We start from the raw sequence: 27,767 nt of genomic DNA, 5'->3' as shown, positions 1-27,767 counted from the left end.
ATCTCTGTATGGCCAACCAGAAGTGTCATAAATGCCATCCAGGTTGCACCTAAGACCATAAGACATAGGAGTGGAAGTAAGGCAATTTGGCCCATCGAGTCCACTCCACCATTTAAATCATGGCTGATGGGCATTTCAACTCCACTTCCCTGCGCTCTCCCCGTAGCCCTTGATTCCTTGTGAGATCAAGAATTTATCGATCTCTGCCTTGAAGGCATCTGACGTCCCAGCATCCACTGCACTCCGTGGCAATGAATTCCACAAGCCCACCACTCTGGCTGAAGAAATGTCTCCTCATTTCCATTCTAAATTTACCCCCTCTAATTCTAAGGCTGTGCCCACGGGTCCTAGTCTCCCCACCCAACGGAAACAACTTCTCAGCGTCCACCCTTTCTAAGCCATACATTATCTTGCAAGTTTCTATCAGATCTCCCCTCAACCTTCTAAACTCTAATGAATACAATCCCAGGATCCTTAGCCATTCATCATATGTTAAACCTACCATTCCAGGGATTATCCGTGTGAATCTCCGCTGGAGGGCCAGTATGTCCTTCCTGAGGTGTGGGGCCCAAAATTGGACACAGTATTCTAAATGGGGCCTAACTAGAGCTTTATAAAGTCTCAGAAGCACATCACTGCTTCTAAATTCCAACCCTCTTGAGATAAACGACAACATTACATTCGCTTTCTTAATCACAGACTCTACCTGCAAGTTAACTTTTAGAGAATCCTGGACCAACACTCCCAGATCACATTGTACTTCTGCTTTATGAATTTTCTCACCATTTAGAAAATAGTCCATGCCTGTATTCTTTTTTCCAAAGTGCAAAACCTCGCATTTGCTCACGTTGAATTTCATCAGCCATTTCCTGGACCACTCTCCTAAACTGTCTAAATCTTTCTGCAGCCTCCCCACCTCCTGGTACTACCTGCCTGTTCACCTATCTTTGTATCATCGGCAAACTTCACCAGAATGCCCCCAGTCCCTTCATCCAGATCATTAACAAATAAAGTGAATAGCTGCAGCCCCAACACTGAACCCTGCAGGACACCACTCGTCACTATTTGCCATTCCGAAAAAGAGCCTTTTATCCCAACTCTCTGCCTTCTGTCAGACAGCCAATCCTCAATCCAAGCCTATAGCTCACCCCAAACACCATGGGCCCTCACCTTGCTCAGTAGCCTCCTGTGAGGCACCTTATCAAAGGCCTTTTGGAAGTCTAGACAGATAACATCTGCTGGGTTTCCCTGGTCTAACATACTTGTTACCTCTTCAAAGAATTCTAACTGGTTTGTCAGGCACAACCTCCCCTTACTAAATCCATGCTGACTTGTTCTAATCTGACCCTGTCCTTCCAGGAATTTAGAAATCTCATCCTTGACAATGGATTCTGGAATTTTACCAACAACCGAGATTAGGCTAATCGGCCTATAATTTTCCATCTTTTGCCTTGATCCTTTCTTAAACAAGGGAGTTACAACAGCAATTTTCCAATCATCTGGGACTTCCCCTGACTCCAGTGACTTTTGGAAGATCACAACCAAAGCCTCCACTATTTCCTCAGCCACCTCCCTCAGAACTTTAGGATGTAGCCCATCGGGACCAAAAGATCTATCAATTTTTAGACCTTTTAGCTTTTCTAGCACTTTCTCTTTTGTAATGCCTACCATTCTCGACTCTGCCCCCTGACTCTCCTTAATTGTTAGCATATTACTCATGTCTTCCACTTTGAAGGCTGATGCAAAGTACTTACTAAGTTCTTCAGCTATTTCCTTATCTCCCAGCACGAGCCTTCCAGCATCAATTTGGAGCGGCCCAATGTCTACTTTTGCCTCTCGTTTGTTTCTTATATATTGAAAGAAGCTTTTACTAACATTTCTAATATTACTAGCTAGCCTACCTTCATATTTGATCTTCTCCTTCCTTATTTTTCTCTGTTATCCTCTGTTTGTTTTTGTACTCATGCTCAGTAAATGAACAGTCCAGTTTCAAATACAAAGTTGTGGTGAATGGCCATTGTCTGGACTGGAAGGACAAATACAGCAGCGTAGAACCTGGGACCTCTCCTGCTTTTGTGCTACATGAATAACTTGTATTTGATGATTCAGGATGTTTTTCTTAAAATAATTTGCCGACACCTCAAGGCTTAGAAAGTAGTGTGGAAGATTGTAATGAATTTCTTCAGGGTATATTCAGGCTTGTGGAATAGGCAAACACAAAGCAAAGAATTATTTTTCATTTCTAAATCTGCAGGATGAGTGCATGAAGACTTGATGTCAGCAAAAATCTGCCAGCTTTGAAGATCTCAGAAAGAATTGTGCACGGTGGCCACAGGTTTTGCTGCTTTTCACCTATTTTGTTGTAGCTCTCCTGTAGATTTGAGGTATTTTCTAAGGTATCTTCTGTGCCCATAGATTCTATAGTGAGGTTCTGGGGGATAGGTTGAAGAGTATTAGTTGCTATGGTTGAGATGTTGTTGAAAGGATTATTTTAAGATTGAATTATCATATTTTAAGATGTAGTGCATATCATTTTATTTGATCACACTGTTCTTGATTGAATGGGACATGTGAAAATTTTCCAGTTTGGTCCTGAACTGCACTAGAAGTTTCTTTTCATTTGTGTCCGTTTAGGATTGGTTATTGATGTTCCTCCTGGTCTTTTGAGGCCTTGCAGTGTTTCTGCTGCTGGGTGGATATTCATTACTTATTAATCATATCAATAACCTGACTGATGGACATGAATACACCACAACCAACAACCCCCTTTGCAGAGGCACAGATGCAGAGTGGGATGAATGTACCAGCAGTCAGCTTCCTTCGGGAGGCTGCAGGGACAGTGGAAAAGGAGAGAGATGCTGCAACCATGAGGCGTCCAGTTCAAATTAAAATAAGTTTTTTTTAGTTTGATATATAGGTATTTTATTTTACATCCTGCAGTGCCGTCGAGATAAACAGTTGCTTCCTATCAATTGAGAATGATGTCAACATTTCTCTGCTCCTTGCACCACCTAGAGGTGGCTTGGAGAGAATACTCTGTTTTTTGTTTAACACTTTGACCTTGGACCACCAACATTATTCATATGATCTTGACAAGTCGACGATCAGATTTCATTGAAATCAAACCATGATGACCAGGACACCTACTCACAGCAGCTGTTTTTGGCCTTCACAGGCAGTATAAGACCAAGAAGACAGATGAGGGCAGATTGTAGATGTTGCCTACATGGAATTCAGTGGGGCCTTTGACAATGTTCTGTACAGTGGAGTAGTTAGTAAAGTTAGATCAGGTGAGATTCAGAGACAGCTTTCCAATTGGATACAAAATTAATTTGATGGCAGTAGACACAAGATGGTGGAGGGTTATTTTGTAAATGAGGCCTGTGAGCAACAGTGTTCAACTCAGATCTTTGCTGGGTCCAACGTTGATGGTCATTTATAGCATCAATTTGAATGAGAATCTAGCGGGCATGGTTAATAAATTTATGGGTGACACCAAAATTGGTGGTAAAGTAGACAGTGAAGAAGGTTATCTAATATTACAAATGGATCTTGATCAATTGGGCAAGTGAGAAACAGATGGCGTTTAATTTGGATGAATGTGAAGTGTTACATTTTGGTAAGACAACAAGGGCAGGATTAACACAGTTAACAGTAGGACCCAGGAAATGTTGTCGAACAGAGAGATCTAGGGGTTCAGGTACATAGTTCTTTGAAAGTTGCATCACAAGTAGACAGGGTGGTTAAGAAGGCATTTCACAAGCTTGCCTTCATTGTTCAGGCCATTGGGGTGTTTCTCTATAAACATCTGAAGTTGACAGGCCAGATGAACATGGTTTGGTGATTCCGGGATCTATACTGTATCACACTGTGATTCTATGACTGGCAGAAGTATAAGTGTATCCTAGCAAGGGTCAGCACAGCAATACACATCATTTTAAATCACAGAAACACAGGTTATTTTGCCCAACATTTTCATGCCCACGTCCATCCTCCACATAAGACTTCTCAAGCTATTTTTTACCTCACTCAACCCAACATCTCTTTTCATTCTTTTCTCCCTCATTTATTTTTCTAGGCTTCCTTAAAAACGTCTGTTTGCTTTGCTCCTTGTGATAGCAAGTTCTTACCACTCTGGTGAAGCGGTTTCTTTGAATTCTTGAATGTGTGGTTTCCTTATGTTAATGGACAATCATTGTAGTTTTTCTCACAAGTTGAAACAAGTTTCCAATGTTTACCCTTTTTTAAATTTTGAAGAAAACAAAGAATATCATGGACAATACGAATTTTTGCTATTAGAACATAGAACATAGAACAGTACAGCACAGAACAGGCCCTTCAGCCCACGATGTTGTGCCGACCATTGATCCTCATGCATGCACCCTCAAATTTCTGTGACCATATGCATGTCCAGCAGTCTCTTAAATGTCCCCAATGACCTTGCTTCCACAACTGCTGCTGGCAACGCATTCCATGCTCTCACAACTCTGTGTAAAGAACCTGCCTCTGACATCCCCTCTATACTTTCCTCCAACCAGCTTAAAACTATGACCCCTCGTGTTAGCCATTTCTGCCCTGGGAAATAGTCTCTGGCTATCAACTCTATCTATGCCTCTCATTATCTTGTATACCTCAATTAGGTCCCCTCTCCTCCTCCTTTTCTCCAATGAAAAAAGTCCGAGCTCAGTTAACCTCTCTTCATAAGATAAGCCCAGTTCTCTGTATTAATATTGAATGTACTCAGGGAAAATGTAACAACATCCCAGACACAAGACAAATCAATTCCAGATCCCATTCCTGTCCTTTTCCATAAAAACTTTGAACAGGAACTGATGTATAGCTGAGGATATGTACTCAGGATGGGCACTGAATGAGTATTTTAATTGCAGTGCAATAGCTTCAGTAATACTGAAAACAAAATATGCTGGAGATCACAGCAGGTCAAGCAGCATCCATGGAGAGAAAGCGAACTGATGTTTCAAGTCTCGATGACTTGTCATCAGAGCTGAAGTGGTGTAGAATTAATGCAAAAGTGGGGTTGGAGGTGAGGGGGGATGGGGAGTTGGAGTGCTGAGGAAGGAAGAATGTTGGCAGTTCAGATTAAGATTTCAGCATCTGCAGTAATTTGCTCCCAGCTTTAATAATATTTTGATTGAGATCAGAATTCTACAATAGAATTTCTTTCCTTATTGTTATTTATTTATATGTAATTTTTAAACAAAAGAATCTAAGTAAAATTAATTCCCTCTGGAATTTTCTGTATGGATAATAAAGTGAAAGTAATGTCTTCATAATTTTAAAGGTTCTTACTGGCTCACTTCTTAGCCTCATCTTTTCCCAGAAAGAGGACCAGTTTGTTCAATCTTTCTTGGAGGGTATGACAACTCAGTTCTGACATCATGTTTCTTCTTCACATTCTATCGTGCTTCTACATCTTACATGTAATGTGGGGAATAATATATGGTAATATATATTATTCCAAGTATTAGCCTAATGAAGTTGAACACAATTTCAACACAACCTGGAAATGGACCACGTGCAGCACATTGTGGTGATGTTCCTGAGATAATGGGAACTGCAGATGCTGGAGAATCCAAGATAACAAAGTGTGGAGCTGGATGAACACAGCAGGCCAAACAGCATCTCAGGAGCACACAAGCTGACGTTTCGGGCCTAGACCCTTCATCAGAGAGGGGGTTGGGGTGAGGGTTCTGGAATAAATAGGGAGAGAGGGGGAGGCGGACCGAAGATGGGTAGAGGAGAAGATAGGTGGAGAGGAGAGTACAGGTGGGGAGGGGATAGGTCAGCCCAGGGAGGACGGACAGGTCAAGGAGGCGGGATGAGGTTAGTAGGTGGGAAATGGAGGTGCGGCTTGAGGTGGGAGGAGGGGATAGTTGAGAGGAAGAACAGGTTAGGGAGGTGGGGACGAGCTGGGCTGGTTTTAGGATGCAGTGGAGGGAGGGGATGAGCTGGGCTGGTTTTGGGATGCAGTGGGGCAAGGGGAGATTTTGAAGCTTGTGAAGTCCACATTGACAGCATTGGGCTGCAGAGTTCCCAAGCGGAATATGAGTTGCTGTTCCTGCAATCAGAAACAATTACACCTCCCAGTCGCAAACCATTTCCACTCCCCTTCCCATTCCTTAGACGACATGTCCATCATGGGCCTCCTGCAGTGCCACAATGATGCCACCCGAAGGTTGCAGGAACAGCCCATCTCCCCATCCCCCTCTCTGATGAAGGGTCTAGGCCCGAAACGTCAGCTTTTGTGCTCCTGAGATGCTGCTTGGCCTGCTGTGTTCATGCAGCTTCACACTTTGTTATCATGGTGATGTTCCTGTAGTGTTGGAATAAGTTGGCATCATGGATAAAATTTTAAACTGAATTCATAGATACAAAGAGCACAGAAAGGTAGGCTGTCACTCCAGTGCATAAATGAGGGAGCTTTGCACGAAGGGGCTGTCTAACAGATAACATGTTAAACCGAGACCCCGTTTGGCTGCTTCGGTAGGTGTAAAAGACCTCAGATTGCTATTTCAAAGAAAAGCATGGGTGTGCATATAAAATCATAGAAAGATAGAACAGAGAAACATGAAAAATAGGTGAACGAGTGGGGCATTTGGTCCTCTAAGCCTGCTTCACCATTCATTATGATCACTACTGATCATCTGACTCACAACTTTTCTTCCGGCATTTTGCCAAATGTTTCGAGCCCTTTAGCCATATGTGTTCTATCCAACTCCTTCCTGAATTCTTACAATGTTTTAGCCTTGACTACTTTTGGAGTTTGTAAACTCCGTAGGTTCACCACTCTCTGGGCGGAAAAAATTCTCCTCATGTCAGTTCTAAATGGTTTACCCTGTATACTCAGACTGTGACCCCTGGTTCTGGACTCCACCATCATCAGGGACATCCTTCCTGCATCTTCCCTGTCTAATCCTGTTAGAAATTTATAAGCTTCCATGAGAGCCCTCGCATTCTTCTAAATTCCAGCAAATATTATCTCAACTGATTCAACTTCTCATAATCAGTCTGGTAAATCTTTCTGTGCTCCCTTGATGGCAAGAACATCCTTCCTCCAATAAGGAGACCAAAACTGCACGCAATATTTTAGCTTTCTTCTCACCAAGGCCCTGTATGATTGCTCCTGTTCTCAAATCCACTCGCTATGAAGGCCAACATACCATTGGCCTCAAAAACAGATATTTCTAGAAAATTTCAGTGGATCTGGCAGCATCTGTGAAGAAATACCAGAGTTAACCTTTCGGGTCTGTTGACCCTTCCTCGGACCTGAAATGTTATACAAAGAAAAAAGAACAAAGAAAATTACAGCACAGGAAGAGGCCTCCGGCCCTCCAAGCCTACTCCATCCAATTTTTCTTCACAGGTGCTGCTAGACCTGCTGAGTTTTTCCAGCAATTTCTGTTTGTGTTCCTAATTTACAACATCCACGATTCTTTCAGTGTTTATACTATTTACCTTCTTTACTGCCTGCTTCACGACATGCTTAGTTTCAAGGTCAAAAGCCACATGACACCAGGGTGTAGTCCAACAAATTTATTTGAATTCACAAGCTTTCGCAGTGCTGTGTCTTTGTCAGGTGAAGACAAGTGACTTTTGATCTTGTCCACCCCAGTCCAACACCTGCACTTCCACATCATGCTTAGCTTCAGTGACTGGTATACAAGGACATGCAGGTTTATGCCTCAATGTTTACCCTTCATTATAACTCATAAAAAGAAATGGATTATCTACTCAACAACATTCCTATTTATGGGAGTTCACTGAATGTCCATTAGCTGCTATGTTTCCTGACTAATACAATAACTACACTTTAAAAATACGTCATTGGATGTGTTTTTACTGACTTTAAAGTGTTGTAGAAGTGTAATTTTTTTTAATACGTTGATGCAACAACATCTTGGATTGATGGGAATTTGAACATGCATCTTTGGGTTGGATCAGCAGAGGGCGCCGTAGATAGTGACTGGTTTCTCAGTGAGCAGTCCGAATCACAGAATAACAAAGTGTGGAGCTGGATGCACACAGCAGGCCAAGCAGCATCTCAGGAGCACAAAAGCTGACGTTTCGGGCCTAGACCCTTCATCAGAGAGGGGGATGGGGAGAGGGTTCTGGAATAAATAGGGAGAGAGGGGGACGCGGACCGAAGATGGAGAGAAAAGAAGATAGGTGGAGAGTAGAGTATAGGTGGGGAGGTAGGGAGGGGATAGGTTAGTCCAGGGAAGACGGACGGGTCAAGGAGGTGGGATGAGGTTAGTAGGTAGGAGATGGAGGTGCGGCTTGAGGTGGGAGGAAGGGATGGGTGAGAGGAAGAACAAGTTAGGGAGGCAGAGACAGGCTGGGCTGGTTTAGGGATGTGGTGGGGGAAGGGGAGATTTTGAAGCTTGTGAAGTCCACATTGATACCATATGGCTGCAGGGTTCCCAAGCGGAATATGAGTTGCTGTTCCTGCAACCTTCGGGTGGCATCATTGTGGCACTGCAGGAGGCCCATGATGGACATGTCATCTGAAGAATGCGAGGGGGAGTTAAAATGGTTCACGACTGGGAGGTGCAGTTGTTTATTGCGAACCGAGCGGAGGTGTTCTGCAAAGCGGTCCCCAAGCCTCCGCTTGGTTTCCCCAATGTAGAGGGAGCCAATCCGGGTACAGTGGATACAGTATACCACATTGGCGGATGTGTAGGTGAACCTCTGCTTAATATGGAAAGTGATCTTGGGGCTTGGGATAGGGGTGAGGGAAAAGGTGTGGGGGCAAGTGTAGCATTTCCTGCGGTTGCAGGGGAAGGTGCCGGGTGTGGTGGGGTGGAGGGCAGTGTGGAGTGAACAAGGGAGTCACGGAGAGAGTGGTCTCTCCGGAAAGCAGACAGGGGTGGGGATGGAAAAATGTCTTGGGTGGTGGGGTCGGATTGTAGATGGCGGAAGTGTCGGAGGATGATGTGTTGTATCCGGAGGTCGGTGGGGTGGTGTGTGAGAATGAGGGGGGTCCTCTTAGGGCGGTTGTGGCGGGGGCGGGGTGTGAGGGATGTGTTGCAGGAAATGCGGGAGACGCGGTCAAGGGCGTTCTTGACCACTGTGGGGGGGAAAGTTGCGGTCCTTGAAGAACTTGGACATCTGGGATGTGCGGGAGTGGAATGCCTTATCCTGGGAGCTGATGCGGCGGAGGCAGAGGAATTGGGAATAGGGGATGGAATTTTTGCAGGAGGGTGGATGGGAGGAGGTGTATTTTACGTAGCTGTGGGAGTCGTTGGGCTTGAATGTCTGGAGATGGACAGGCAGCAACTTCTGCAAAGAATGGTGTCACCAAGAGGGTTAGCCAAGTTCGCTTCAAGTTTTTCTGAAATGCTGGTTCATTGTTACGGAATTCCACTCCACTGGAGGCATTTCGAGGAACAGCTGACAATTTGGAAAAATGACTTCCTTTACTTTTCATCCTTCATAGTACTCATTCTTAAATTGAATGTTCACTGTTGTCATTGAAATTCATACTGATAACAATCCAGTATTCACTCATTTCAATTCTAAGTGGTTTACCCTGTATACTTAGACTGTGACCCCTGGTTCTGGACTCCACCATCATCAGGGACATCCTTCCTGCATCTACCCTGTCTAATCCTGTTAGCATTTTATAAGCTTCCATGAGAACCCCCCTCATTCTTCTAAATACCAGCAAATATTATCTCAACGGATTCAACTTCTTATAGATATTCAACTTCTCATAGATAGGCCCTGCTATCCCATAATCAGTCTGGTAAATCTTTCTGTGCTCCCTCGACAGCAAGAACATCCTCCCTCAGATTGCACCAAAATTGCACACAATATTTTAGCTTTCTTCTCCCCAAGGCCCTGTATGATTGCTCCTGTACTCACATCCACTCGCTAGCAAGGCAACCGCGGCTACAAATCCTCATCAAACTGATACGATGGATGGCTGTCTTTTTGATGCACATTTTCATGAGTGGGGACCTTGAGGAGCTTATTTCCGTGTTGTGAATGTATGAACAATGCCATCTTTGAGACAGCATGAGAGAAAGGGTCTCAACCCGAAACGTCAGTTTTCCTGCTCTTCTGATGCTTCTTGGCCTGCTGTGTTCATCCAGCTCTACAGCGTTTTTTAATGTCAGATTCTCTACCATCGGCAGTTCCTATCTCTGTAGCCATTTTTGAGACAGGCAGCTCCCTCTCTGTTGTATGGTAGCGATATAGCATTACGGCGGTGTTTTGTACGCGTACGCGCTTGTCGCACCACTTCGCGGCAGTGTGAACGGTGTAAGCGCAGCTTCCAAATTGCCGGCTCTGCAACTTTGGATATTTGGGTCTTCTGAATTCTTAGGGCACCGAAACTGATGTAGTTATTTCCACGGCTTCAATTTCCGAAAGTATTTATTGGGATGTGCTCGGGCTCTAACAGTAAGGACGTTGCTAATAACTTGGATTGTTAACTGTACTACCCTCTAAAGGTGATATTGACCGACAGCTATTACGTTTATTTCAAGAATTGCCGGGAAATCTCAGCAGCATTTTCCCAGAAATCTACAGCAGCAAAAACAGTAAAATAAAAGCAAAATAATGTAGCTAGAAATCTGATATAAAAACAGAAAGTGCTGGAGAAACTCAGCACATCTGTCAGCTTTAGTTCTTTCCGTCCACAGTGATTCAAATACATTAATCCTGCTGCCCTTTTGTTGGATCCTGTGCGCATATCCGCTGTCACACTTGCCCATACAAAGAGTGGGTGGTTGGACTGCTGGTTTGCATTGCAGAGTTACACCAACAACGCAGGTTCAATTCTTACATCAACTGATGCACTCACGAAGAATTCTCCTTCTCAAACCCTGCCCTGAGATTTGTTGACTCAGATTCAAATACCACCAGTCGGTTCTCTCTAATGAGAGAACAGCGCTATGGTCTGCTAAGAATGTGAAAATTGTAACTTTTTAACCTGTCCACAAATACCAAACACTGCATTTCAAAGGTAGTTTTTTGAACTTAAAGCACTTTTGGCCATTCTATAATACCATATACAACATTGATGCTTTCTTTTTGCTTTCCTATGTTCTTTCCGATACAGTACATAAGAGGAGTCCAAAAACGTGTCAGTTGTTTGATACTCAATCTGAATCTCTTTCGTGAACACTAACTGTGTTAGAAGGAATTCAATGCTTGCCAGTCTCTGTTTTAGTGTGATAATATTTGCTGTGAAATATTAATTTGACAATGACTGATATATAAAAAGATTTGTTGATTGCCGAGTAAAATGATGTGTATTTTCCATAGAATAATGAGTGTCTTTAACTGATTGCAAAGAATGACTTTTCTGAAAGCGCGCAATAAATCATAAACACTAATGATATTTCACTAACACAAGTTCAGTGACAAATCAAATGGAATTAATTGTCTAAGGATGAACCTGTAACTTGCAGCTTGAGTTACATGGTATTAAAACATGATCAACTTGACGTCATTTTGTTTTATTTCTCTAGGGGTTGGTGATAGCCATTGAGAACCAGGATAACATTCCAAAAGAAGGAATAATGATCAGGATGTATTTTTGCAAGTTGTTTTAAAGACAACTAATTCTTTGCTCACTGAAGTCAGACACAGTTATCAGCATATCGAAACAATATTCAATATTGAAGGCCAAAGATATAACTAATTACTGGATATAAGCAAGAACAAATAAAAACTACAAACTCATAAATAATATCACAATAATAACAATGAAGATAGAGAACATACATAAATGGAAAGAAAAAAGGTCCAACCTAATCGGTGGAAGGAAGCCTAGGGCCCAAGATTCTCCGTGAGGCTCCAGGAAAGCTCCTAATTTTTTTATTGTGGAAGGAAACTCTCTCCTGGTTTTGCTGCTTCTTCCCATCATCGTGACATTTGAAATGAAGCACAAAGCAGGCACAATGAGAGCTGAAGTAACATTGCACCCTGAATGACATCATTGTATATTGCCCACTGGAATTGAATAATGTTCCTCGCTGCGTGGTCAGCATCTGCCTGTTAAATAGTCACAACAAGAAGCCAGTTAGGACCAGGTACCAGGTGACTGTGAGCAATTTAATCGTGCATTCCAAACACAGTAATGTTTGATGATAAATCCTTCAATGGCTTCAATGAGTGCTGAAATGAGAAAACAATTGTTCGCCATAGAGGTTGGTGTAATCTCAGTCATGTTGTTAAACTAAATCTTGCTTTGCAGGTTTGATAAGCAAATATATCACTGTTGAAGGGTTGGGTGATGGCATTGGCTTTACACCATCCCCCACTGACTTGTAGGGATCCAACTCAGGACTTTTTCAACTCATCCTCTGATGACAGATCTTGTTTTGAACTGTCCAGGATTGTTCTGTCCCATTTGGCAATGTTCAACTTACAAGATCTGGCAATGGTTTTCAGAATATCTTATCTACATCATAATAACTAAGACTGAGATGTTCTATGCTGTGGGTGTCTGTGCTCTGCCTGATATGGAGTACTGACTTTGGTATGCAGGGATACTTCAGGCAAACCAAGGCATACATTGTAAAGCTGAGCTCAAACAAGCATGCATTGACTACTGGATATTAGAATTTTTGTCCTGCCACTTCATGTTGCTGATCATAAGCTGTGAAGGTGGATTGCATCTTGTTGCTTCATGTGATGCCAATAAGTTGTCTATGCTTCACAGCCATAGAGAGATGTTTTGGGAATCACTGTCTGGCAGATGTTGACTTAGTCTCAAAACAAACTCCAATGCTCTCTGCAAAGTCTGTGAATGATCCTGCTGAATACTGAACTTGTTTTGGCAGGGGGCAGGTGACATCACATCCAGTGTAGTGCTGTTGGAGAGGTTCTTTCCAAAATAGCAGAACTTATGAATGGAGTCAAAAGGTATGTTATGGATTGTGACTTTGGAGTCCTGGGAGTTTGTGGCCAGGAGAGCCCTAAAATGCTTGGAAGATTGGGCAAAGTGGTCTACAAGTATGCGAATATCTTTTATAGTGTGTATTATAAAAGCACAATCATTAGCAAACATGAGTTCAGAATAGGTAGCTATTTGGTGATCTTTGTGGGAGCCTGGAGCCTTTGTGGATTGAGGAGGTTGCTCTCTGGAATACACATGCAGTTTAGGACAATGTCAATATCAGTACAGACAATTGAATGGCTGAAAAACAGCAGCAAATAGGACAGAGCCACTTGCTTGATGCCCCTGGTATCAGGATAAGCATCTGGGAGGATCATTCTGCATCACGCTGGCACCCTGCAAAGGTCACAGCAACCATTCCTTTTCCAGCATGAAATCCACTTTTGATTCCAGGTACATTGAGTCTCTAAGGTGACAATCCTGTTGAGAATAATCCCTGTAAAACTTTATATTCTGGAAATGAATGAAAATACTAAGATGACTGTCACACATGGGCTTGCTTCCGTTCCATTGGTAAAGGAGAATTAATGGAAGCCACTTTCAATCTGAGGGACAATGCCCACATTTCAGACTTAGCAAAAGTGACATGGTTTCTTAATCATGTGAATCCCTCTGCGTTGATATTTTCCAGTGGAAAGTCATTAAGTCTTGGAGATTTACTCATAAAAATACTCAACATGCAGGTTGTTCAGGCAAATCGGATCAACCTGCATCAGATGACGAAGGTCTGTGGCATCAGAACCGTTAATCCTCCACATAAATGTTCCCTCATTCCCCTGAATTTCTTCCAATCAGCAGATCCTCATTTCTTTCTCCTTCATGTTTATTTGACTCAAATGAACCTATACCAACAGCCTCAACCAATCCATAGAATAGTGAGATCCACTTTGTAACCACTCTGAGTGAAGAGTTTCAGTATTATGTGCTGAAACGGATTCAAAGGTGACAACCTCCACAGTCCAATACCCTGACACAGGGCATTCACTGTCTGGACTCCTACATGAAAAAATGTGTATTGGTGATGAAACAGGCATCTAATAAGGAATCAGGCACCATTTCAACAGATAAATTTGTAATTTAATAGGTTTCCTAAAATTGCTTTTTGCTGTGGTACTGGGCAGAATCCCAGTGAGATTTTACATGAGATGACATTTGCAACTTCACAACTTGTGGTTTTTATGCCTATCAGTGGGTCCCAAATAACTTCCTGTATTACTGATTGCATCCTGGAAATCACAGAACTGTTTGTTTCATTGCCGAACCTCATTTACAACAGACGCAGACACTGACACAGAATGTGGTTTGTGCGAGTGCCAAGTTAGACATAAACACAGGCTGATGTGTTAGGTAAGACAGAGCTGAGATAGCAGAATTTAATTATTGCTTAATTGCTAATAATGCACTTAGAGCTGGATTTTCCATTGTCACTTTCCCAGATCATTTTAGTAAAAGCCAAATTATCCAAAATGTGCCAGAAGCTGTTATTGAATGAAATGCAGCTGCTTATTTTCCCTTGGACTTTGCTAGCCTCAAGTCTTTGCTTTGCAGGGTGGAATGCTGATCAGGTTGGAATTGGAGAAGAATTATAAACTGTAACTCCCAACATAACACAATACCGACAGAATAATTATATACATTGAGTGGAATTTGAAATATTATAAATATAACTCCTAAGGTTACTATTTGTGATATCAGCTTTAAAAAGTTAATACCTTTGCAAAAATGGCAAAGACATCAATTTCAAAAGTAATTATAAAGCTTTGCAATTTATTATCAGCACCAATATCTGGGCTATGATTTTCGTCATAGCATCAGATGAATCCTGTACTAATCTGAACTTCAATATAGTATTATATGCTACTTAGCAACTGATTTATTGAAAACATATTATTCAAAAAATTTCAATCCTAAATTGCAAAATCGGTAATCATCAAGATATCAAACAATAGTAACATTCTTACAGTCTGGATGTCTGCTTTTCTGAACAGCTCTTTTCAGTACCACTCATCTTTCAGTTCATCACAGGCTGCTTTATCTACTCAGGTTTCACTGCTTCTTTGATTCAGCTTCTAAAATAAATTTTGTATGTTAGATAATGTGATTATCTGTGATTAACAAGATGCTGTGTTATGACTAACGCTAATGCTAATAAGAAAACCCCACTACACCATTCGTCACACCATGAGTGTAAATATGTTGACTCAATTACCAAAATGGCCATTGATCCTCTTTAGTAATACAATCAAAAATAAACATCCATCTGGTTACTTTAATGAAATCAAAATAAGACATTTAATATGAACAAAACTTATCATTATTGTCTAAGCTATGATCTGGAATCAAAATTACATGCCCTTTATTCCAGAGATACATTCACAAGACACAAGAAGACAAATTTCTGCAGATGCAATGTCTTTTTTTGAAAAGGAAAAGGGAAAAACAACCCCTGTGGATCAAGGATCTTGAAACAAAGGGCAGAATGTGATGACTTCTCCGATCCACGTTTTCTTTACAATGAAGCTGAATTGCTGACAGCAATAAATTTATGATAAATGTCCAGTTCTGATTCCAATCAACTTGGGGACACAAGTCTCTTGAACATGGTTACAGTCCAGCTTTCCAGAGATATGCAACTCCTCAGGTGCTTTTCTGACTCCTGGGTCTACAGAACAGAACTCCAGAGAGGATTGCTAGGCAACCTTGAGCACAAAGGCCACCAGTTCTCTCAAATTCAGATTTTCTTTCACTAGTTAGGGCAATAAACTCCATCTTTGATCAGTTTGGTGAAACAGCTAAGCGCAGCTTTCGAAGTTGCTTGATTTCCTGTGAAAAACAGGAATGCAGACCCTTCAGATGTTTCACTCCACTTCCAAGAAATCACACCGTGAAACCCATTTTAATCCAGAGAATGTCCGAGTAGTTAAAAAAATTCCTAATTTTTAAAAAATTCCTTAAATATATATGTATTTAAAACAACTGGTCAAAGTGCCTGTGGCAATTAGAGCTGTTTTAGCAGTTTCGTTGGAAAATGGATTTCTAATAAATGGTATGAATTATGTGATATTTGAATCATAATTTTATGAATTTGGACAGTGTAAAGATGCAGCCATTTCTTTTAGTGACAAGATTGCAGCTCCTTATAGCAATCAGGGGTCTTTGAATAAAACAGAATTCTCCACAGACCCTTAGTTTCCTACATTCAACATCAACCTGCCAATTCTCAGCTCCCAAATGATTTGGTCTATTGACCCAATACCAGGCACAATGCAAAGTAGGAGGACTGCTGATCTCAGACTGTGATATTTGCTATTTTTATTCGTGTTGAAACAATGAAATGGAATTAACAACTGAACACAGTCCCTTTGGTCTGTGGAATATGAAAAACCAGACTTTGTTCCAAAATTGACTATGATCAGATGATCCTCTCTGAACAATTCATGTATATTTTGGTTCATATGAAGTTCCCTCCATCAACAACCATCACCAGCCATGTGCTAGCTCTTTCTATATATGAAGTCAGTTGAGCGTTGGAGCATAGATGGGCACAATAGAACTGGATACCTGTAATTGTCAGTACTTGGACTTCTGTAGGATTTGAGTATGAAAATCAGGGGCCTGATGTTATTTGAAGATCTTGCCGGGAATATGTACTCCTGGAGCTCTGCTCTGGATTATGGTTTACGAGTGTGGTCCTTTGGGGGCCGAAAGAAAAATGCACTTTTATTTTCCCCTCTCACTTGCCTTCACATGGAGCCAGAGGAGCAGAAATGCCCCTCCTCCCTTCTGTTCCCCTCACTTTCCTGCAGGACACACCTGACAGCTGCCAGTGAGGCAGAGGCCTAAATCAAAGATAGTAGGAAGTGCCGATGCTGGTGGGGTAGATTCCAACGCATCATCCTCTGACACTTCTGCCATCTGTCATCTGACCCCAACACCAAAGACATTTTTCCCTCCCCACCCTTAGCTGCTTTCCAGAGTCTCTCCGTGACTCCCTTGTCCGCTCCATACTCCCCACCACCCCCAGCACTTTTCCCTGCAATCGCAGCAAGTGCTACATCTGCCTCTAAACCTCCACCCTCACTCCCATCCCAGGCCCTAAGAAGACCTTCCACATCAAACAGACATTCATCTGCACTTCTGCTAATGCGGTATACTATATCCCCTGTTCAAATTGTGGCGTCCTCTACATTGGGGAAACGAAGAAGCAGCTTGGGGCGGCTTTGCGGAACACCTACGTTCGGTTCGCACTAAACAACTGCACCTCCCAGTTGCGAACCATTTCAACTCCCCCTCCCACTCCTTGGACAACATGTCCATCCTGGGCCTCCTGCATTGTCACAATGATGCCACCCAAAAGCTGCAGGAACAGCATCTCATATTTCGCTTGGGAACCCTGCTTCAGAAGACTTCACAAGCTTCAAAAATCTCCCCTCCCCCAGCCGCATCCCAAAACCAGCCCAGCTTGTCCCCGCCTCCCTAACCATTCCTCCCACCTCAAGCCACACCCCATCTCCTACCCACTAACCTCATCCCGCCTTGTTGGCCTGTCCGTCCTCTGTGGACCGACCTATTCCCTCACCAACTCCCCACCTACACTCACCTTTACTGGTTCCAATCCCCCCTTCCACTTATCTTCTCCTTTATCCATCTTCTATCTGCCTCCCTGTTTCTCCCTATTTATTTCAGAATCCCCTTCCCCTCCCCCATTTCTGAAGAAGGGTCTCGACCCGAAACATCAGGTTTCCTGCTCCTCTGATGCTGCTTGGCCTGCTGTGTTCACCCAGCTCCTCACCTTGTCAACTCAGAGGCCTAAATCATCTTTGTGATTGTTGTAGAAGGTAATAGTTTAGAAAGGGTTAACATTGAAGCTATGTTGAGCATCACTTGTTCTAATGATGCAATACACTAAAACCTCCTTCAAGATAAGAACCTTTCCTTGTTACAATTCACTACTGACTTTCCACTAGCACTCTAAATCACTAGGCCCTGAGACCCAGTCAAGGAAGGAGGATGGTGACAGCAAGACAATCCAATCTGAAGTTGAAATTCATCTGAAGCACAATATAACATAAGATTGTAAGAAGGTTATTCAGGTTGTGATAACAGCAGGAGGTCTTTAATTTAAAACTACACTTCAGGCAGAAAGAGTTTATTAAGGCTAAAGGCACTAGGCTTGATTTGGGAAAGTTGTCGGGCGAAAGTGCAAGCATTGTTTATTAGGTCTTGAAAGGTAGGAAATTGTCCATTTTGCCACAGAAAAGTGATCACAACATTTTGCTTGCAGGAGGTGGGAAACCGTCATTTTGACTGCAAATTCACAGGGAAACACCACTTAGTAGTACTTAGGTACAACATCACTATTTTATGGTGCGTAAAGCTTTAAGAGAAGGGCATAAACTGGCAGTGATATTGAAATTGTAAGAATCTGCTCGGGAAAGATGTTAAAACAGCAGTAAGATACCACCGAACTTAAAAGCTTTGGAAATACAGAAAGTAAGCATAAAAAGACCAGTTAGCCTTTAAGCCCATACCGCTTTTCAACATTATCCTGACTGTTTATTTCAACAGCATGTTCCATACCCGTTGATATCCTTACCCTTGAGAAATCTATTTATTTCTTAAATGTATTTAGTGCTGGGGAGCAGATGCGTTTTTGTTTTGCCGCGTGATTTGAAACCTTTCAAACTGTTATATATTTAGACAGAACAAAACAAGCCAAATTGTTTTTTCTATCTTTAGTTTAACAATAAGAAGTTTATTACCCAAATGTGTAGCCTTGTGGGTTTATGTTTCAGTGAAAGACTGCCAGATTTAATTCAGGGAGATAATGGGAACTGCAGATGCTGGAGAATTCCAAGATAATAAAATGTGAGGCTGGATGAACACAGCAGGCCAAGCAGCATCTCAGGAGCACAAAAGCTGACGTTTCGGGCCTGGACCCTTCATCAGACCCTCTCTGATGAAGGGTCCAGGCCCGAAACGTCAGCTTTTGTGCTCCTGAGATGCTGCTTGGCCTGCTGTGTTCATCCAGCCTCACATTTTATTATCTTTAATTCTGGGATCTGTCTTGTGCACTCATAACATCACCTTGAATTGTAATCTGTAAAATAATAGGTCACTTTCAGATGTGAGGAAGTGGTCATCGTCATAGACCAGCAAATGTTAAACAGCTACTTATACAAAGATGTTAATGTGATTGGAAAAAGATAACCAATGCGTTACTTGGGGAAACTGGCAATCCGATTTACTAGAGTTTGACAGGTTCTCGACATCAATGGACATCTCATTCGTTTTAAACTTGATAGTGGGTGATACGGAGTGTCACTGTCTTAATCAGATCAAATACTACAGCTGTAGAAACATAAATAACAGCATTCACAAGTATTGTGCTGAAAGATGGCCAGATGAAAAGTCCAGTGGGTCAGCCAAGAATCCATACTTTGTGTACTAATAGCATTTCACAATCAGGAGATGACTTAATAGTGTATGACAGAAGACTAGTATTTCAGGTTCCCTTCAGTAAGATAACCTGGAAAGCTTACATCAAGGACACTTAGGGATTGGAAGATCTCAGGCCTCAGTCAGGGGTGTGATGGTCAGAGATCTCATTGCAAAATCTTTGTTGACACAGGATTATCAGGCCTGGAAATCAGTTCAGTTATTACTGAAGAAAATTCAAATGAAAGAAACCAGAAAAGTTTGCAACTAAGTGCAGAGAAGGAGAAAAAGAGCAAGCAGTATAACCTACTTAAGTCCACTGATCAACTTTTAAATGAAATTGTTCATTGACCAATGTGGCCTAGTGAACAAATTGCAATAGTAGCAGATGCAAATTTGACAGCCAATGCTGAAATAACACAAGTTCAAGAGGAATCTTTCAATTATTCCTTTTGTCTTTCAAGGGAAGAACCAAAAACAGAGTTAAGTCAGCAACAATCCTCAAGTCAAATAATTGACATGCAGGGTTTGCCAGTAAGATAACCATAGTGGGTGACTGAAGACGCTTAACTTAATCCATAATTTAAAATAAAGAAGTTATATACTTCAACATAGATGTATCAGCAATTGAAAATTAAGATTTGTTTAAGAAATTGAAGTGGATGGGGTGGCAAATTGTATTTGCTCCTAGGCTTTGCCTGACTTCAAAGAGATTAAGTAGAAGGGTAAGCTTTTTCAAGCACAAGCTGGAATCTCCAAGGATCTGCCTTCTTCCATTTTGTCCCAGAAAGTCCAAGGTCAACTGCCCTGTTTTGGAATAGCAACCACAAAATGGCATATTTTACATCTGTCTGGGCTGGCAGAATTGACATGAGTTTTTAGTTCAAGTCCAAATCTTGTGACGAGGTGAGAGTGCTACTGACTGAGCTATGGCTGACACCAGACAGCAGGCTTGATAGAGCTCCTTAAAATCTCACAGGGTTAAATATATTAAATAGAGAAGCTGTTTTTCAGTTGCTGTTGGGTTACTAATTAGTAGTCACATTATCAATGTGATTGATAAAAGAATCAGTGGCAACTTTGAAGGTGCATAGTTCCTTGAAAGTGGAGTTGCAAGTAGTCAGGGTGGTGAAGGCGGCATTTGGCATGCTTGCCTTCACTGGGTAAAACACTGAGTAAAGGAGTTGGGACGTTATGTTGCAGTTGCATAGGACATTGGTGAGGCACTTTTGGAATACTGCGTGCAATTCTGGTCACCCTTCTTTTAGAAGAATGTTGTAAAACTTGACAGGGTACAGAGAAGATTTACAAGCATGTTGCCAGGACTGGAGGGTTTGAGTTCAGAAGGAGGTTGAATAGACTGGGCCTTTTTTCTTCCCCCTTGAGTGTTGGAGGCTGAGGGTGACCTTATAGAGGTTTATAAAATCACGAGGGGCATGGACAGAGTGAATAGCCAGGTCTATTGTCTTTGGTGGAGGAGTCCATAACTGGAGGGCATAGTTTTAAGGTGAGAGGACACCCAAAAGGTGACTTTTTCACACAGAGGATGGTGTGCACCTCAAACAAATTGTCAGAATAAGTGGAGGCAGGTACAATTACATCATTTAAAAGGTATCTGGATGGATATAAGATTTGAAAGAGTTTGAGAGGTATATGGACCAAATGCTGGCAAATGTGACCAGGTCAGATTGCAATATCTGGTAGGCACTGACAAGTTGGACCGAAGGGTCTGCTTGCATGCAGTATGAAGATATGACTCTATAGGTGTCTCTGTTCAAGTTGAGCAAAAATATGGGAACCATAGGAAAAGCTCTGAAGAAGTCGTATCAGACTTGAAATGTTAACTCTGTTACTCTCTCTACAAATGCTTCCAGGCCTGCTGAGATTCTCCAGCATTTTGATTTTATTTCTGATTTCCAACGTTTACTATTTTGCTTTTATTATAAATGGGAAATACTCTATATCATGTTTTGAATTCTGACTTTGGCATTGGAAATAGCAGCTGCAGGGGCCATCTAACCTTTTTTGCCTGACCATTTTTTTAAGTTCCTAGAACTTCTTATGCTGTCTCACAGCTACAGCTGCTGATACTTTGCACCCGGCTGTGAAACTGACATATGAATGTGGCAGGCCAATCTTTAGGTTTTTTTTGGAAGGTCTAACAAGAATTCACTCTCAACTCCCCCATCGCATATCTCATTAAATATCTCTTACCCTGGTATGTTTATTGTCTCACTCAGACTCTTCATCAGTCGCAGTCTATATGTGCCAGCCAGAGCATATCGCTGGCCATAAGTCGAGTATCGCATTTTAAAAAATATGACCGTGACTGCATTTCAAATATACATCATTGATCGTAAAATATTTTGTAATGTTCTATGGTTGTGAAAGGCACTATAAATAAAGTCTTTTGTTTTACTTCCGCAGACCAAATTTACAATGCATCAATCCATTATCGTTATCAAACTAACAACAGAGCAGTTATCTATATGGTCAGGGTTCATTCAGTTATTCATCTTGAAAACTGGAGTATCAGACCTTGGAATTTTTGACCGGTAGCTACACAAAATGATTCATTTATTTATTGAATCATTAAGGCAACTTGAATTCTGTTTAAGCAGTAACTTGTCATCTGCCAAAATCACACCATGTCAGTTTACTCCTCAGATATGTTGATTGTGTGAATGCAGACAACTGTCTATAACTCCAACTGATGAAAAGCTGCCATAATTCAAAATTAGATTAATTGGCCTAAACATTAATGTAAAAGAGCAATTGCAACGTAATGAGGATCTGTTTTGTGCTGAAAAATAAAGATTTGGTGACAGAGAATGGAAGAGAATTGGGGCCAGTTTTGTATTTTTTAAAGCAGAACTTTTAATTTACTCAATAATAAAGGCAAATATAGATTTAAGGATGCAGGAAATAAATAGCAACCAATGAATAAACGCTTATTACCTTAGCACAAAAATGTGTAGTTAAAACTGTGACTTCAATATGGTGAATTGTCTCATAGGAACACAATGAGACCTAATAACTGGTAATTTGATCAATGAAGTAATTCACTGTGTATTCTGCTCCTCACCCTCAGTAGATATTTGATGAGAATTATTTACAGAGTTTAAGAAGTGAAAAACCCAACTTCTTTTTAATTCATTCATGGGATGTGGGTGTCGCTGTCTGGACCAACATTTATTGCCCATTGCTAATTGGCCAGAGGGCAGTTAAGAGTCAATCACTTTGGAGTCACGTCAGCCAGATCAGAAAGGTGGGCTGGTTTCCCTTCCAAAAGGACATTAGTGAACCAGATAGAACGAAAATTGTATTTATATTGCACTTTTCAAGGTGTCAGAATGCTTCAAATTTCTCTGGAGCCAATAAGGTACTCCTGAAGCATGGTCGTTGTCGTAACGAAGGAAACACAGCAGCCAACCTGTAAGCAGCAAACTCTCACAAACAGCAATGATATGATCATATAAAATTATTTTTGTGATTTTGACTGAGGGAGAAATATTGGTCAGGATTCAAAGGATAACTCCCCTACTCATCTTTAAATTGTGTCATGGATTGGTATATCAACCTGGGAGATACATTAATGTGTTATTAGAAAGACAGAACCTTTAACATTACAGCACTCCCTCAGGTGAGATTTCTGTGGCAAGATACCTCTTGCCTCTGTAAACAAAGCCTGTCCAATATCTACAGGGCACAAGTCAGGAATGTGATGGTATCGTCTCCACTTGCCTGGATGAATGCAACTCCAATAAATCTCAAGAAGCTTGACATCATAGAGGACAAAGCAACTTGTTTGATTGGCACCCCGAACACTACCATAAATATTCAATCCTTCCATCTCCGATGCACAGTGACATTAGTGAGCGTGATATCTAAGAGAAACACTGAAGCCACCCTGGAGCTGCCCTCAGCACTAGCTTGTAAACCTAAACTCATACCATTCAGATAGTATGATGAAGATGCCATAGTCCTGGAGAACCATCGAGCTGCTCCTTCATGGATAGAGTCAACTGGTGGTGAGTTTAATCTGAGGATCACCATGCCTCAGGCGTGGCGTGTGGTTGAGAAGGTGGTATTTTCATGGTAACCTCATCCAGTACAGAAAACGAGCCCATGGTATTAGGGGCAGTCTACATCACAAATGAGCTCTCCAGCCAAATGTATTAACCAACCTCACTAAACGCAAGGCACATGGATATATGGAAAAACCACCATCTACAAGTTTGCTCTAAGCTACACAACCTTGACTTGGAACTATATAACATTACTTCAAAGTCATTGGGTAAAATTCTTGGAACTTCCTCTGTAACAGCATTGTGGATATACCCTCAAAGACTGCAGCAGTTCAACAAGGTCACTCACCATCACCTTCTCACAGGGCAGTTAAGAAAGAATAATAAATGTTGGCCTTGATAGTGATACCAGATCCCTTTAACGAATAATATAAATAAGTTATTACTTAAAATGTCAGTCTAGATTTAAGTGTACCAGTTTTAGGAGTTGGATTTCAACATACCACTTTCCGACTCAGGGTCAAGCTGATTTTTTTCTAAAACAGTCTGAATGTTGTTCATGTTAACAGAACTCCATTCTTCTGTCCAGTCTGTTGCTGCAGTTACAGAGCTTCCAGTACAAACCTCCTGCTGTGCTCAAATTTAAAAAAAAATTGAACGCAATCTAAAACAACCTAACTCTACCCACCCACCCATCCACCCTCACTGTATCCAAGCCATCCCAACCAATACACCGCCACCCAACCCAACATACTTCATTCCAAGTGGAAGGATCACCAGACCTGAAACATTTAATCTGATTTGTCTCCACAGGTGCTGACAGACCTGCCAAGCTTTTTCCAGCAACTTCTGTTTTTGTTTCAGATTTACAGCATCTGCAGTTATTTTGGTTTTTGTACTTCATCCCAACTAATCCACACTCTGCCTGCCCAACTGAATACAACCCACTTAACCGAATCAAATCCACACTAGTTGGCATGGTAGCTCAGTGGTTCGCACTACTGCCTCATAGTGCCTGGGACGAGGGTTCAATTCCACCCTCGGGTGACCCTCTATGTGGAGTCTGCACATTCTCCTTGTGTCTGCCTGGGTTTTCGCCAGTGTTTCGGTTTCCTTCCACAGTCCAAAGATGTGCAGTTTAGGTGGATTAACTGCTAAATAGCCTGTAGTGTCCAGGAGTGTGTGGATTAGACATGGGAATTGCAGGGTTACAGGTAAAGGGTCGGGGGTTGGGTTTGGGTAGGAAGCTGTTTGGAGGGGCAGTGTGGACTTGTTGGGCCAAATGGGCTGTTCCCACACTGCACACTTCTATGAAGTTCACACTCCCACTGGACCTGACACCCCTATCCAGCCCAACACAGTTCTTGCCTTGACATGTGTCACTTCGCTCTACATTTCTACTTGGTATCAATCTACTGAATGCACACAGCCCAACACATCAGACAAAATACCTCAAGCCAGCCCTACCAAACACAACTCAACCTAATGAATTGAATCAACCCAAGCTGACACCAGCTGATACCCTGCCCCACCCCACATAACATCATTAGATCCCTTGCTCCATCCTATCCAACTTACACCACTCTACAGATCATATTCCATGCACAGTCAACTAAACCAATACTTCCTCAACCAACCAAATATACCTCATTGTTTACAATCCTCTTCTGCAGACTGGACTCAACTGAGATAGGAGGAACTGCAGATGCTGGAGAATCTGAGATAACAAGGTGTATAGCTGGATGAACACAGCAGGCCAAGCAGCATCAGAGGAGCAGGAAGGCTGACGTTTCAGGTTGAGACCCTTCTCCAGAAATGTGGGAGGGGAAGGGGATTCTGAAATAAATAGGGAGAGAGGGGGAGATGGATTGAAGATGGATAAAGGAGAAGATAGATGGATTAAGGAGAAGATAGGTGGAGAGGAGACAAACAGGTCAAAGAGACAGGGATGGAGGCAGTAAAGGTTAGTGGAGGTGTGGAGTTGGGGGCGGAGGCAGTTAGCTCAGTCTAGGGGGGGATGGACAGTTCAAGGGGGCAGGATGAGGCTGGTAAGTAGGAGATGGGGGTGGGGAGCTGGTTCATCCACTTCACCAACACCTTCCACCCCAACCTTAAGTTGACCTGGACCATCTCTGATTCCTCTCTCTCCTTCCTAGACCTCTCTGTTTCCATCCTTGGCAACCACCTGGAAACCAATACGCATTTCAAGCCTACTGACTCCCACAGCTACCTAGGATACATCTCCGCCCACCCACCTTCCTGCATAAATGCCATCCCCTATTTCTAATTCCTTAGCCTCCGCTGCATCTGCTCCTGGGATGAAGTATTCCACTCCCGGACATCCCAGATGTCCTCATTTTTCCAGGACCACAACTTCCCCCCACAGTGGTCGAAGACGCACTTGACTGCATCTCCCGCAACTCATCCCTCACACTCTCGCCCCACAAAAACAACCAAAACAGGATCCCCCTCATCCTAAGGTACCACCCCACCAACCTCTCAATCCAGGGCATTATCCTCCGGCACTTCCACCATCTGCAGTCTGATACCACTACCAAAGACATTTTTCCCTCCCCACCCTTATCCTCTTTCTGGACTGACCACTCTCTCCGTGACTCCCTTGTCCGCTCCACACTCCCCACCAGTCCCACCACCCCTGGTACTTTTCCCTGCAACTGCAGGAAGTGCTACACCTCACCCCAATCCCAGGCCCCAAGGCAAACAGATGTTCACCTGCACATCGGCTAATATGGCATACCGTATCCGCTGTTCCTGAAATGGCCTCTTCGACATTGGGGAAAACAAGCGGAAGCTTGGGGACTGCTTTGTGGAACACCTACTCTTGTTTCGCAACAAACAACAGCACCTCCCAGTCACGAACCATTTCTACTCCCCCTCCCACTCCTCAGACGACATCCTGGGCTTCCTGCAGTGCCATAACAATGCCACCCGGAAGTTACAGGAATAGCACCTCATATTTCGCTTGGGAATCCTGCAGCCCAAGGGTATCAATGTGGATTTCACAAGCTTCAAAATCTCCCCTCCCTCGACCACATCCCCAAACCAGCCCAGCTCACCCCCACAACCCTAACCTGTTACCCCCGACCTCAAGACCCACCTGAATCTCCTACTGACTAGCCTCATCCTGCCTCCTTGACCTGTCCATCCTCCCTGGACTGACCTATCTCCTCCCTACCTCCCCAACTACACTCACCTTTACTGGCTCCATCCCCGCCTCTTTGACTTGTCTGTCTCCTCTCACCCTATCTTATCCTTTATCCATGTTCTCTCTATCTCCCCCTCTCTCATTTATTTCAGAATCCCCTTCCCTTCCCCCATTTCTGAAGAAGGGTCTAGGTCCAAAACGTCAGCCTTCCTGGTCATCTGATGCTGCTTGGCATGCTGTATTCGTCCAGCTCTACACCTTGTTATCTTGACTCAACTGAATTGTGCACCACATACGTCCAACACGTAGCTCTCACTCCACATCATTCAAACCAATTTACATTTTCCTACTGAACCTAAAATCATACCACTCAGCAAAACCTAAACCCATTAAACTGATCCTCCCATGCCAATCTACACAATGCTCCTGAACACACCCCCATCCAAGGTAAATCTAGAACCAAGGTACTCACCTCTCGCGAGAATTAGCGGTTTCCTACGACTTCCAGATCATCTCGCGTTATTTGATGATGGTGTGAGATGGTGACTCACCTCCAGAGGGACAGAGACGGAGACTGGGATTGAGGGAGTGAGACTGAGGCAGACAGAACGTCCGGCATTGAGATTCCCGCAGGCAGGCAGACAAGGATTGAGGGAGGGACACTCTCCGGCAGGGAGTGAGTGAAGGAAGGACTTTCTCCGGGAGGGAGGGAGTGAAGGAGGGACCCTCTTTCCGTGAGGGAGGGAGTGAGTGAGTGAAGGAGGGACTCTCTCCGGCAGGGAGGGAGTGAAGGAGGGACTCTGTCTCCGGGAGGGAGTGAGTGAGTGAGTGAGTGAAGGAGGGACTCTGTCTCCGGGAGGGAGTGAGTGAGTGAGTGAGTGAAGGAGGGACTCTGTCTCCGGGAGGGAGTGAGTGAGTGAGTGAGTGAAGGAGGGACTCTGTCTCCGGGAGGGAGTGAGTGAGTGAGTGAGTGAAGGAGGGACTCTGTCTCCGGGAGGGAGTGAGTGAGTGAGTGAGTGAAGGAGGGACTCTGTCTCCGGGAGGGAGTGAGTGAGTGAGTGAGTGAAGGAGGGACTCTGTCTCCGGGAGGGAGTGAGTGAGTGAAGGAGGGACTCTGTCTCCGGGAGGGAGTGAGTGAGTGAGTGAAGGAGGGACTCTGTCTCCGGGAGGGAGTGAGTGAGTGAGTGAAGGAGGGACTCTGTCT

General features: G+C 43.0%; 2 long non-coding RNA genes across 3 annotated transcripts in view; both read right to left on the bottom strand.

Moving 5' to 3' along the window:
- LOC132206364 (uncharacterized) overlaps window positions 1-10,336 on the bottom strand; it is a 32,701-nt gene extending 22,365 nt beyond the window's left edge. The window contains exon 1 of the long non-coding RNA XR_009443007.1: window positions 9,886-10,336. This is a non-coding gene — a long non-coding RNA (uncharacterized LOC132206364). The remainder of the gene's footprint in view (window positions 1-9,885) is intronic.
- Window positions 10,337-11,516: 1,180 nt separating this feature from the next.
- LOC125467587 (uncharacterized) lies at window positions 11,517-27,685 on the bottom strand. 2 transcript variants are annotated; one of them, XR_007250666.2, is made up of 3 exons: window positions 27,036-27,685; window positions 14,893-15,754; window positions 11,517-12,024 (listed from the first exon to the last, which is right to left on the bottom strand). It is a non-coding gene; the product is annotated as an uncharacterized LOC125467587 (long non-coding RNA). The 2 variants fall into 2 exon arrangements; XR_007250665.2 differs by lacking the exon at window positions 27,036-27,685 and adding an exon at window positions 23,901-24,079.
- Between the last annotated feature and the right edge of the window lie 82 nt (window positions 27,686-27,767).

The sequence above is a fragment of the Stegostoma tigrinum genome, chromosome 37, assembly GCF_030684315.1.
Source record: "Stegostoma tigrinum isolate sSteTig4 chromosome 37, sSteTig4.hap1, whole genome shotgun sequence".
Taxonomy (NCBI): Eukaryota; Metazoa; Chordata; class Chondrichthyes; order Orectolobiformes; family Stegostomatidae; genus Stegostoma; species Stegostoma tigrinum.
The sequence above is the reverse complement of the archived record's forward strand: the minus strand, read 5'-3'. Positions and strand labels throughout refer to the sequence as shown.